Source organism: Pagrus pagrus (assembly GCF_965226575.1).
Source record: "Pagrus pagrus genome assembly, chromosome: 1".
In the NCBI taxonomy this organism is placed as follows: Eukaryota; Metazoa; Chordata; class Actinopteri; order Spariformes; family Sparidae; genus Pagrus; species Pagrus pagrus.
In genome coordinates, this window is record NC_140185.1 from 22,970,538 (window position 1) to 22,983,997 (window position 13,460).

A 13,460-nucleotide genomic window follows, 5' to 3' on the forward strand; every position below is an offset into this window, starting at 1 on the left:
CTCCTTTCATTTCATTTCAACCTTTGTTTATAGCAGAAATAGACACATTTCCAACCTTTCCCCCACCTTCTTAGTGTTTCTCTTAACCCAATTGCCAGAATAAATTTTAGCTAAGAACTTTCTGCAAAAGTACAGATAAGCTAGAGCCAAACATTTCTTCATGTTGCAACACTGTGCTTATGCTCTTGTTAGGTTTATGCACAAAAAACACTCTGATAGAGTGGAGAGAGAAGAACATTGTGATTTGGCTTAAAATACCTATTTTGGTTGCCACAATCACAGATGGAGATATTCTGAGTTCAGATGGAAAATAGCCGGTTGTGTCGCAACAAAAGCATCTGAAAATGTCCTCAGGTGTCCTGAAAAATATTCTGTGATGTGACCCAAACTGCAGTCGGCCGTTTGGCAGCCTTGTTGGCTGTAATAACGCCACCCAACTTCCCCTCCACCTCCTGATGTGAAAAAAGGTGATAATAAGAATATAATGTCACGTTTGATACAGATATCAACCTTCGTTAACTGAGAAACGGAGAAACATTAACTGCTAATGTTAAATCCTGGCGACTTGGACAGATTCCCTCTAGCAACAGGGCTACTGCTAACAGCCAGGCTACTGTCCAAAGCAAAAAACAACCGTGCGAATCACAATTTTGACCTAGAGTTAAACACTGTTGTATTACTAAGCGTGCAGGTTTTTGTGGCTTACTGATCTGGAGAAGGAATGGCGGTGTTGAACCATCACAAGACCCACTGGTAGAGGAAACACATATCGACTGAGAACAGACTTTGACACAACCCCGGCGCTGTCCATCGAGTGAATGCCTCCCTCTTCACCTTCTTTCCTTCTCCATTTCCATTTCCATTTCCACAGTTATTCCAGTTGTTCCACCGTTACCTGCCAATGACGACCCGGGAAAACAAAGCCTCTGCCTGTTTTGTTTGCACAGCGTGACCTTGATTTTCTCTTGAAAACTCAGGCCCCGTTACAGGCCGAATAGCATAGTGAAAGTGAGGCTTATAGGGAATCCATCTAAACATGGATATTGTCATTTTTGCAATCAGTATTTACTTAAGAATGATAAGTGGGAGCAAAAAAGTTATCTATTGCCAGTTTTAGATTCTGGCCATGGTGACCAATCAGCAAAGCAAATCAGGTAAAATAGTTTCCACATGAAATACAAACATACAGATCAACATATTTAGCAGGTGGTTGATGAGAGGTTGTTAAGAACAAGAGGTGTGAGAACACAAGACTGCTGCAAAACAAGATACCAAAAGCTGTCCATCCTGCTCTTTACTAACATTATTTTATTTCTCTGAGGACATCTCACATTTGTCTGTAACTGATGTGTCTTTAAATGGGAACTGCTGCATCTGAGTGACTGTCAGGTTTTTTTTACTGTATTTTCCCTGAAATTCTTGATTGTGTTTTGACAGCTTTTTCCAGTATCATCATCACCAGATGATTATTTGCTAATAACAGCCTTTGTCATCCAATCCGCCAGACAGCTACGACTCAGCAGGCTGCCAGAGTGAATGTATTATGTTCCATGATGAAAAAATAAATGTTACATCAATATAATACATGAATTATTTTTGATGGATGGAATAAACCGCTTTATTATGTCTTCTTTGTGGCCGACTTCTATCGTACACCTTCATTATAGAGAACGTATGAAAGAAGAATGGATGAATTGAACTGACAGCCGGGAAAATGCTGCCATTTAAAGAAAAAACTCCAATGCATTTCTATCTCTTCGTATTAGAAAAGATGCTCCGGGATCAGTAATTTACTCTAATTTATTATTTTTCCAGTCAAAAAGCATCAGTGTTTTATGTGATTCAGTCCAGATCTTTGCCGCGTCAGGCTCAGCAGCAGCCGTTTATGGCTGCGAGATGATCAATGCAGGAGCATGCTGCCCATTCATCTCAGCTAACAGACCTGCCAGAGAGCAAAAAGCTTGTTTTGTTTTTACTTTGCAATGTGTGAAGGGTTTTCTATATTTGCCATGTGGATGTAATGAAAACGTTTTTTCTCGATACTGTTAAAGGTCACTAAACTGGAGGATTTGGTGCCCTTCAGTCACAGCGGATGGTGTAAACTGTTAATGAAAAGATTGACATGCTGAATATGAGCTAGTCTGCCAGATTACATCTTTAAATAGATAAAAAAAAAAAGTTTTTCTCAGCCAAACATTTCCCAGTTTAAGCTTCTCAGTTGTGAGGATTTTCTGCTTTTGTCTATTTCATATCTCTGTTAATTAAATATGTTTGGGGTGGACAAAGGAAAGAATTTGAAGAAACCGGCTCGGTTTTAAGAATAACTAACAATTTCGTAGCAGTTATTCTGCCAGTTATTTTCTTGATTAATCTATTAGTCGTTAAAAGTTTCTTCTTCTTAGTTCTTGTCCAAAAACTCAAACAAAACAATAAACTTATAATAATGAGCTTTATTTGTTTAGCACTTTTACAATGGGCTGTACAGGTCAAGTAAAATCAGTACACACAGTCAATATAAAAACAAATGATAAAAATAATGAAATCACATAAAATAAAAGTAAGATGAGAGCGATAGAGGCCAAACCAGCAGCAGATGTATAAAAGTAGGAGATTTAAATGAAGGTTCTGGCTTTGCAAGTCTAAACCTGAGCTGTGGGGCTCAACATAGTCAGTTTGGGATTATCTAAAACAGCAAATGCTCACATTGAAGAAGCTGGAATCAGGTCATCCTAGAAAGTTATTGTAAACGATTAATCAAGTCTCAAAATAGTTGGCCATTCATTTTCTGTTGATTGACTAACCGATCAATCAGCTTTAACATTGTTTCAGCTCACTATCAGGATGTTGGCCAAACTATTAATCACAGTGCTGTACTGTATTTGTCTCGTTCTGTTGTTTTCCCTTGTTATCCTTGTGGAGATGTGTTTGGTAAATATGTGCATGGATGAATTCAGAGCTCCAGGACCTCCTGGGGTATTTGTATCTTATAGACTTGACCCATTTTTTGTGTATATGATACTAAAAGTGAGAAATGTTTTCCTCGTTTGTGCTTTGCCAGCTCATGACGATCTTGACTTGATGAGCTGTTGCATGTGATTGTGGACACGCCTCCACGCCTCCGCTGTGGATTGTCGTGTAATTGAAGGTTGTATTTTTAACACTGTGTTACTTTGCAAATGTTTTGTCTTGAGGAAGGTCTTTGTGACTGAAATGCTGATCTTTTTTTTAATAAAGCAATGCAGAAGTGACTAGTCTGTGCAGGAATCTGTCTTTGTCATTGGAGTTTGGTGAGTCACATGCAATACTCACACCACTTGCCTCATCTCTTTTTGTGGCGCAGGGGATCAAATGACGAATCAAGAAAATAACTCAGTCCATGATATTGCAATGAATCACCTCTAACCAAGTCTGTTTTGATGTAATTGCACTGTGGCTACATTGTGGTACCATGAAAGCGGGTTATTGTTGACCGTATTTCCATGTTCAGATCACCTAAAATACAGATTTTAAATGCGAGGTGTGGAAATATCTCATCCAAATCTGAGAGACATTTAATTATTCTAATCAAATGTTGGATTAGTGCCTTCCTCTGAAGTTCAAATGGGATGTGTGCTGCAGCAAACATGTGCACAGCGTGCAGATAAATAAGATGAAATTGTAATGAGAAATTTATATCTCAGCTCGGTCACCAGACAAGTCACATTGAAGGACTGGATCAAAGATTAGCTTGTTCGCTATCTAACAGCGTCGTACACCATGATGTATGAGTGTCGTTCAGCTCTGGTTTCACTTTGTTTATGTTATTTTCGACCGTCTCCTCTGTTTAAAGGGCAGCACTGGAAAAAAAAAACCTTGTCCTTGTGAGTACAATCACTGGATGTCCAGGTTACACAGTGTGTTGTCATGAAGGTGACCTCAAAGCCATGTCCACATTGAATTGACAGGAAATAAACACCTGCATGTGTTAGACCTGCAACTTCTATCGATTCCTTTTGAATGTGAGCCAGCCTCAGGGACACTTTGAGGTTGGTTTCAGAGGCCCTGCGATCCTCCCACTGGGTGATCCACCCGGCCAAGCAGCTGTCACATTTACTCTGAACGAGCGGGCTTCTTGCGGGCTGATTAATTAGTGTGTGTGAGAGGTTATCCTATAATCATCACTGTGAGGTCCCACAGACAAAGACTCCACAGCTGTAAGTTCCTCAGCTGTGGAGACAGCGGCCATTAATCAACAAACCACACACTCGACATGGAAGCATTAGGGCCTGACAACATGGGGAAGATTAGTAAATAATTGTGATAAACTTTCAAGCCCTCTCCTGAAATTATGCCTTTAATTAACAGCTTTAAATTACAGGGAACTTGTTGATAAGGATATTGTCCACATCGAGGCAGAGATTTTGGTAAAGACTGAATCCCAGCCGGCTTCAAAAGGTGCTGTTCTGAGGATGACCCCCTGATTGTCTCACAATCCCCCCATTTAATGGTAGAAATGACACAAATCCACACTTCAAATGGTGTAGGAGGCTGACCCTTTACTCTGAGCTCTCTGTGGGCAGGAGGCCGACAAGAAAAAGGAAATTTCCCCCGAGACACAGACTCACTTTCAATTAATTCATGTTTAACTGGTGCACACTACTCATTGTTGTACAGGAGCCTGAAAAAGACTTTGAGTTTCAAAAAAATCTTTAAACTATTGAAATGAATATAAAGTCTGTGGTGCCAGGTGTGAGGCTGCTCTACAATTTAGTTTGCAGTTTTCTGTCACCATATTGATTTAGTAACTTAAGTTACTAGTTACTTTTCAGATTACATGCTGCATCAGAGTCAAATGAATGCATGTTTAAATTGACCTATTTATATATATAGATACTTTAAGACTTTCACTCAAGTGCTATCTGTATGAGTGACTTTCATGTTTGCCAAAGTAATATTTCAACACGATTCAACACTAGTTATTTTTACATGACGTTGCAACAATGATCAGCCATGTTTGTGGCGACAGAACCAGGTAGACAAAAACATACATCAGCATAACATCAAATTACACAACAACATAAAATTAAACCTAAAGAAGCTTAAAATTGCAACATACAGAAACTGGATATTAGAGTCAACATGTCCATGGTTTGCAGGAATGCACACTCTGGTGACTGGGCTGCGTTTCTTTATGAAGGAACAAAATATTCAACAACGTCTTTGCAGTTAAATGAAAAACATGCCACATGACAGAAACGAACATTTGAAGGTGTCTGCTGTTAGTCTTTAATATTACACATAAAATTCACACAAGAATCAACTGGATGCAGTTTTCTTTATGGATGGAGATTAAACTGGTGTGTCTACTCTCCATCTGACTTTTTTTTTATCGCCTATTAAAACACTTGATTGGATTTACTGTCAACAACTGAAGAGGAAAATTGAGATTAGAGTATAATTTCTTTTTTATTGACATTGAAGTGTTCTTAATCATTTTATTTCTAAGTAAGACCACATGTTAAGTGAAGCAGCTGGGAAACTATATTTCCTGGTGTGGACACGGGGGGTTGTGAGGTGAGAATCACACTTAGTTCAGGCTTGTGTATTTATAGAGCCTTTCATCACGAGCACGTCTCAGAGGACTTCACAGCGAGAAAACACGAACCTTTCCGGATCGCTCTAATCAGAATCATTCACATGACAAAGTGAAGTGCTGTAATACATGATGAAACAAGTGAAATGCATGGCAGCAAACAAAGACTCACACGTCTCATTAATCTACAAGAGGTGGACACAACATCACAGGTGCCTGTACAGTCTAATGCAATCCAACTCAACAATCCTGCAATAAATGCTGCTGTTTTGAATCTTACAGTATCGTGTTATATATATATTTATTTATTTATTTGTTGTTATTGAAACTGGGTGAGAAAGGAGCTGACTCTGGTGAGTCATACTGTATTCGGTTTATATTGGACTGAATTATACAGTGTGCACATTGCAGAGGTTATGAAAACAGTACAGCAAATACCTGAGAAATGAATACATTTACTGGTTGTTTGTTTGTTTATTCATTATTTATCCATTTATTTATTGTGTCATGTACATACAAATGCCCAGCCCACAGGGACTTTGTTATGAGCCAGCTCACGCAAAATCAGATGAATTTGGTAAAATAAAATTATAAAGGAAACAAAGGCAAAAAAGGCCTTCTGGGTGCTGTTAAGAGAAAAATATGCAATATGCAAGAATGTTAGTTTAAAACATTGATAATATGAACTTGAATTATCAACAGAATAACAAGATCAGTTTTGATATTAAGTCAAAGACATCGGTATACTGTGTTGCAGAGATATTTACTGAAGTTAGCATGCTTAGCATGATAGCATGCCCAGATGTAGTCCAAGGCCACAGCAAGAGCGCCAGGCTTTGAAGCAAACTTTCATAGTGGCCAACCTGTGTAAATACGCCATGCACGGGGGCCCATAAATACTTTTTCCTTATAAGGTTACACTGTGAAAGAAGTGGCTGTAAAATAGTTTTTTTTGACATCACAACCCCTGCAAATGATTTGTTTCATCATCAGAATTTGAGCCAAGAATAGAAGAGCCACGCGATTTAAATTAACTTGCTTGGTCAGCAGAAGTCTCTTGTGCGCGGGCTCTATGGGGCCCACTTGTGAAAAATCCAAAGCTGTGTCCAGACTTTATTTTCTATGTCCGTGTTGTAGAAAAGACCAACACTCACAAGGTGCTCCTAACTGAGCTAACTAGCTGATAGCAGCTACTGTAAGCAGTGATGTGCTGCACCACTAGTTTTCTCCAATTACTAGGTGGCCAATTCTTATGTATTAAGTAAGACAAATTAACTTTTCTTAAAATGGAAGCAAAACCTCACCTGTTGAAAAATCAGTCAAAACAGCATCCTTGTTGGCAATGTTTTTAAACAAGGCTATCCGTAGTCCAAACTATGCCTGTCTCAGTCTCCAGGTAGTAAACCATTGCCTCAAATTTAATTAACATCAGCCTGAAGGAGGATTAACATCTATTAGACTGAAACAGTAACAAGAGGCACAGTGATGAGCTGTTCACTTAAATTCCCAGCAGCCCCGGCTGGCAAACCGGCCAACAATTTATCAGGTGTCCCCAAATTTGCATCCCTGGATAGGTGAGCTGGACCGGGTGCCACTTCAATCAGGATGTTCAGCGGGGTGGGCAGAGCCTCAGCAGCAGGAACCAATCTCATACAGGGGACCACATATCCTACTTGGCATATCAAAACGCTAGGAATGGGTTAGACATGCTGGGCGGGCGTAAGAGACTTATAAAACACCAAAAAAAACATTTGTCAGACATGAACATAACTTTTTACACATTACATCATTTTGCTATGAAAGTGTGTCTTCTGTTTCATGGTCTTCAAATAAAATCAGCCACTCAAAAGGTTCCTGTCCTGAAACGTAGCCTAAGTTTCTCATAATCAGTCATCCAGAAGAACTCAGAAATGAAAGACATTTTAGAAGAAAGAGCAGAACTTAAATTATCATATAATGAGCGATAAAACATGAAATGTACTTAACAGAAAAAGTCTCGTCTTTCCTCTTCAGGGGGAACATTAAACCTGCCGGTTTGAAAAGCTGATTGTATTCCAGAAATATGCAGACAGATATCATTCTGCTTCATGGAAGGCTCTACACTGTAGTGATTGTTGCAAGTCTGTTATGCAAGATCGTGTTTGGCTGCGAAAGTTTTCTTGACAACATATAAAGCCTCTTCATACCTGACGCAACAAAACTTGAAAAACCTTTTGCTTTGTGTTGTCACAGTCCATTCTGTGTCCACCTGGTGAAGTCTCATTTGAATTATAGCATCCATTCACCGAGAATAATTTTAATAATCTCATCTCTCTGTGCGTTTTGAGGTCAGTGCTCTGAAAGTTAATAAGTTGTTGTGCGCTGCAGGGTGCCTGTGAAGTGCAGCAACTCATCTTTTCAAATAGAACCACCAAAAATGAGAAGCCACAGGTCTTAAGTAGGCACACAGCCTCAATGGACCATGGAGCAAGACATTCGTGTCTTTAATTTTGGCAAAGTATTTGCAGAGCAAATGAGCTCAGAAAAATGATTAAAAATGAATAGCCCAAACCCAGAGGGTAACCAGTGAGAGGACTGGTTTGAACTCTCTCAGCTGAAGAAACAAGATAAGGGCACTCAAGTGTTTGTTTTTTAATGTAGATAAATTAACTAATGTATCAGAGAGTGATAGCAGGGGGTTTGAAAGAGGCAGCAGTCGTGTTTGGCACAATAGTGAAGGAGAAAATGTAGGTGAACTCACCTGGGCTTTGAGAGGAAATAGAGTTTATGAGCTCAGTTTGATGCCCTGAAAATTCAATCACGGGTGGGTTTTCTCTGTGCAAGCAGGAAGGAATCGAGTGAGGCGATCACCATCTGTGCCTAAGGTAGCAGACAATTAGGGAAAGAAAGCGTGAGCATAACTGCTGCCTTTGTATTTGTTGAACTTGCTGCAATTAAAAACAAAAAAAAATCCAAATACACTGCAGCTAAAGTCTGTAAACATTCTTTACGACATCAACCGTAATTATAAAACCATCATGAGTTATGGGATATTGCTGTAAAAAGCTTTACGGCCTATATATTTGAACTTTTCTGGCAAGGAAAAGGCTGCAAGGTAGGTTTAGACAACAAGGCCCCATCAAGAAATGAGACAAATATCTCTTCAAATGCTAACAAACTAATTTGTGATGTTTTTGTATAGACAGTATCATTATATAGAAGCTCTGAAAGCTCTAAAGAGTGGATTTATCTTCATTCCTGTCTATTAACCCGACTGCAGCAGTGATCTACAGAGGTGACCTCAATTATGTTTACTGTAATTTTGACTGCCGACTGATGCTGGAGGAGAAATGTTCTCTCCTTTATGAATATAACATTACAAAAGGGTCCTTTCATTTATGCTGTCGTATTTTTGTTTTTTCTTATAGGCTACTGACTATATTAGCTCTAGGCGCTGCAAGATTTTAACATTTATAACCTGGTTCAGATGTGATTTGTCTGATGGCCTTTTCTTCAGCGGCTTAGGAGCAGAAATGAACTCATCATCTCTGACCATTATAATTGTGAAGACTAATGCCTGGCATAAATTCTCTTTTCTTTGCCCTACTTTATCCATTTTAGCTTCCAATTCTTCTCATCTCTCATGCGGAAATGAAGTGAATTGGCCAAACTCAGTGAGGAAAGCCGATGTATGTCACACAAAATGAGAACCCCAAAGCCTCTGCACTGTGTTTTGTCCGTGGGTGGAGATGAATAAATCCTTTCATGGTCATGACAAAAGACTTTGTGTGGCATCATAGGGCCTTCGATAATTTTTAAGTCAATTAAGACACTTTTTTACCCACATCCAGTCACCCCAAGCTGAATATTCTTTGCACATTTGCTTTTAAATGGAATAAAATACAAAATGATTTTTTCATCACCACAGTAAATGAAATGTGTAACTCTCTTTATTGCTCTTGATACTTTGTGTGTTCTCTTTATATTGTACTCACCCATGGGCACTTAAGTTTAATCCTGATAATATGAGCTTTGTAGAAAAAAATAATCTGTTTTAAATCCCCTTGTTTATAAGCCTTTAAGCCAGGAATGATTTGCTGTTTCTAACAAGCCTAAACATTTCATGCTGAACCTCATTTTGTCTAAAAGAAAGAAAAAAAAACACCTTCTACAATATGAGGTGTAACAAGCAGAAGATCCTGCAGCAAATCCACTTAAACAATATTGACTGATTAAAGGTGATGTCTCCTAGCTGTGGGTAATGAGTTTTACACATTTGAGTCAGAAGAAGTCTTCTACGGGTCACGACGCGTGGGTGGTGTGGCTCATTTCTAAGTCCTGGATGAAGGAAAGAAAAGAGAAATTCTGTCTCAAAGGACGAGATGTGAAAATACTTTTGATTTCTGAACAACTTAGGTTAAAATTAAAGCCTTCCAGGAAAAGTATCTGTGGAGCTTTGATTGTCAATTGCAGCTCTGGAAAATATCACAATCCTCTTTTGTATTATACTTTAATTAATCATCTATTGCGCTGATCTTAAAACCTAAAAATATATAACTTTACATTAGTGCTGAATCACAGCAAAAGTGAAGATAAAACACACACAGATATAAAAAAAGAGTGATGAGTCAAATGCAGTCATGGCCACATATAGCTCATACTGCTGACTGCACAGCTTTCAAAAATAAATCAAAGTCTTACTGTATAAACATGCGGCGGGCTAATTCTGATGCATGTTAAACAGCCGCGGTCGATGCTGAAACAAAACTGCAGGAGATACAGCCTAAGTGAATACATTACAGCCCAACATCACTCATCTATACACTCTGAGAACAGACTCTCCATCTTAATTGATTCAAGGTACAAGGTCATTTATTGGTCATTATACGACACAGGGTAACGTATTAAAAGTTGATGAAGTGAACTTCATGCTACACAAAACACAGCTCATATATACGGTTATATACAAATATACACACATACGCAGTGCATCTTATGGAAATTGCATCAGGGTGAATGCAAACAGCAGAAACATGATGGTGATGAGAAATCCACAAAGATCTGGGAAACACCGTCCATCCACTGAGCGTGAACACCAAGCATCACTGACGTAAACACAGAGTCCACCTCTCCTCGTCCTGCTCTCTGTTGGCTTGGAACATGGTCCAACGCCGGTCGAGTGCAACAGCTTGATCTGAGATGTGGTGGTGGAGACCACGGTCACTGATTTCATGTTGTCTCATTTGTCGATTTCCTTTTCATGTGACCGGACATTAGCCAGGAGTAGCCTTCATACCAAGCTGGATTAGCATGGCTCCTCTTTGACTCTGGGGTGGTCAGGCTGGCCAGGTCGGATAGTCGAAAGATGATCTGGGCAGTAATCATCTCAAGGTCACTGTTTTTTAATACAAATCACCCGCTTTCTTCTCCAATGCTAATGAAAATATCTCTGCCATTGGCAGTACGTGTTTCAGTATTAGAGCAGAAAAAAACAGTAAAAAAACAAATGGTTAGAGTCAGATGTGTTATTTTATAACAGGGTGATGGCCCAGTAGGACAGCCCCCTACTGTACTCCCTACACCACCAACCAACACACACACCCATGTAAAGCTCCCAAAGGTCGTTACTGCAGGTCTCCTTGACCAAACTACAGGCAGCTGTGTGTCTTTATCCTCTCACTCCTCTGCAGCTACATGCTGCTCCTTGTCACTTTGAACATGAAGGTGACTAGAATTGAGTATTTTTAGTATACAGTATAGAGGTTATTCTAGATCCAAAATAAAACTGACAGAGGGGAGGGACTGAGAGAAGAAAGGCACAATTACAAATCTGTCTTTTGCTTCAGCACAAGGGAAAGCACCATGGATTTATCAATACACAGCACAGTTAGGCTACTAATATTTCAGAGCCGTGGTCAAAGCCATAGATTCTTACTTTCACAAACCTCAGTCAGATAAGGGATCAATTAGTTAGGAAACAAACCCTTTTGCACAAGCACTCTCTGCTGTTTGTGTTTTCAGCTCTTCATCAAGCTCTTCTGAAGCCTGATAATGACCTGTTCATTGAATCAGGTGTGTTGGAGCAGGGAGACAGGGGGACACCAGGACCAGGATTGAAACAGGCTCTACAAATAAAAAAATCCACAAAAAAGTTTCCCTTCGAGGAGGCTTGATGCCGATTGTCTCTGAGTGCACAGCTCTCTGGCAGAACCTGGTATACACAGCATGTGATGGACGTAAGTAATTAAAAAGTAGGCATAAAAGCAGGGTTTTACTTCTCTCTCAGGTTGAGAGTTTCAAGCTTGTTTGACCTCTGACCACCCTCAGCATCAAGTGCCACCAGAGTAGCATGCTGTAGCAGACAAAAACAATGCAGTTGGACTTTAACTCGCTCTTTAAAGAAACAGTCACACAACTAAATGTTGATGAAGTGGAAGGCAGCTTTGTAGCAGCGAGGATACTGAGCTCAGCATCTGTTTATTCAGATTGTGAACAGGAGCGAAATATTTACACAGACCACAAAGTGTTAGAGACAGGACATGGACGTACATGATTGGATGGTATGTCAAATGTGACTATAATGACCTGTGTGCCAGCCTGAATGACTGTGAGGCTCTCTTAAAAGGTCTCTCTTCATGAGGTACACTAATGAGTCAAATCAGTTTAAACTCATCATCGTTTATCTTACTGATTGCTTTATTAAATCTCCGTGAATCACAAGTCAGAGGGGTGTGGGATAACTGATGGGCTGTTTACGAGGGATTGAACTTAACATTAACTGGACTAAATATTCATGTTTTGTAGATCAGAGCTCTATAATAATAGAATCTGCTTCTGTTCGTTCAAGATCTTTTTCTTTAAACCCCCCCAAGGATAAACAAACTGCAACGTGAGGGAACAAAAGAATAAATCTCAGGCTAAAACTTACTTGAAAGGAACAAATTGAGGAAATAACAGCAATAACAAGTAGTGTGCAATTGATAGTTACAGCGTTTTGCCTACTACAGTTAAGGCAACAAAAAAAAAAAGTCAAAACCTTTGTGAATTTTAGTCGGCAGTACCTTTGGTAAGTGGCTTCACACACACAAACAAACAAACAGATGCGTGCACATGGCAGTCTAAAGCATTACTGACCTGTGCGCTCGGTGAAAAAGATACACTTACATCTGGTTGCACCCTGCATGCCCTCAGTGCTGTAAAATGGTCTCTGGTGTACAGTCTGCACTCTACTTTCATACATCAGTAGAATCTGATTTACACTTCAAAGCAACACGGCGAGCGACAGGGGAAAGAAAAGACGGATAGGGAAGGAAGAAGGAGAGAGAGAAAGAGCGCGAGACTGAGGGGCCCCTGGCTTGGATTTGATTTGATTTTCATTAAGCAGGAGAACATAAAAGTAAAATGAATTAAAGTGTGAATCTTTGTTCCTTCTGGTCACTGCAGGTTAGTGTGTCTCTTTGCCACGAGGGCGAGCAGGGAAGAGCTCTCCACACCCAGCTGCTAGAGTTACAGATCCAGGCGCAGCTTTGATTAGCGACTTGATTTCCAGCTTCCAATCACACTGCTCCTTCTGTTTCTTTTCTTCGTTTCCTTTGTCGCTCAGGGGAGGGGAAACAAGCAACTAACCTTTGTCTCTGCCAGAGCTGCAAACCGATAGCACGGCGCTTCTTTTTTATAAGACACGGCTGTGAAGTCAGGACTGTGAACTGCCAGCTTTGACGATAGAAAACACAACTAAGACTAAGCTCAGAGATGATAAGGTGCTGCTTAGTGTACTTAAAATAGCTCTGACCTCACTGTTATAGCTCAAAATAGAAGGCATAATTTACTTTATATTAAACTGGATCAGGGAAGCATCCAACACACATGCTCACACAGCACGCGCCGCTGTCTCTAGAGACTCTGATTC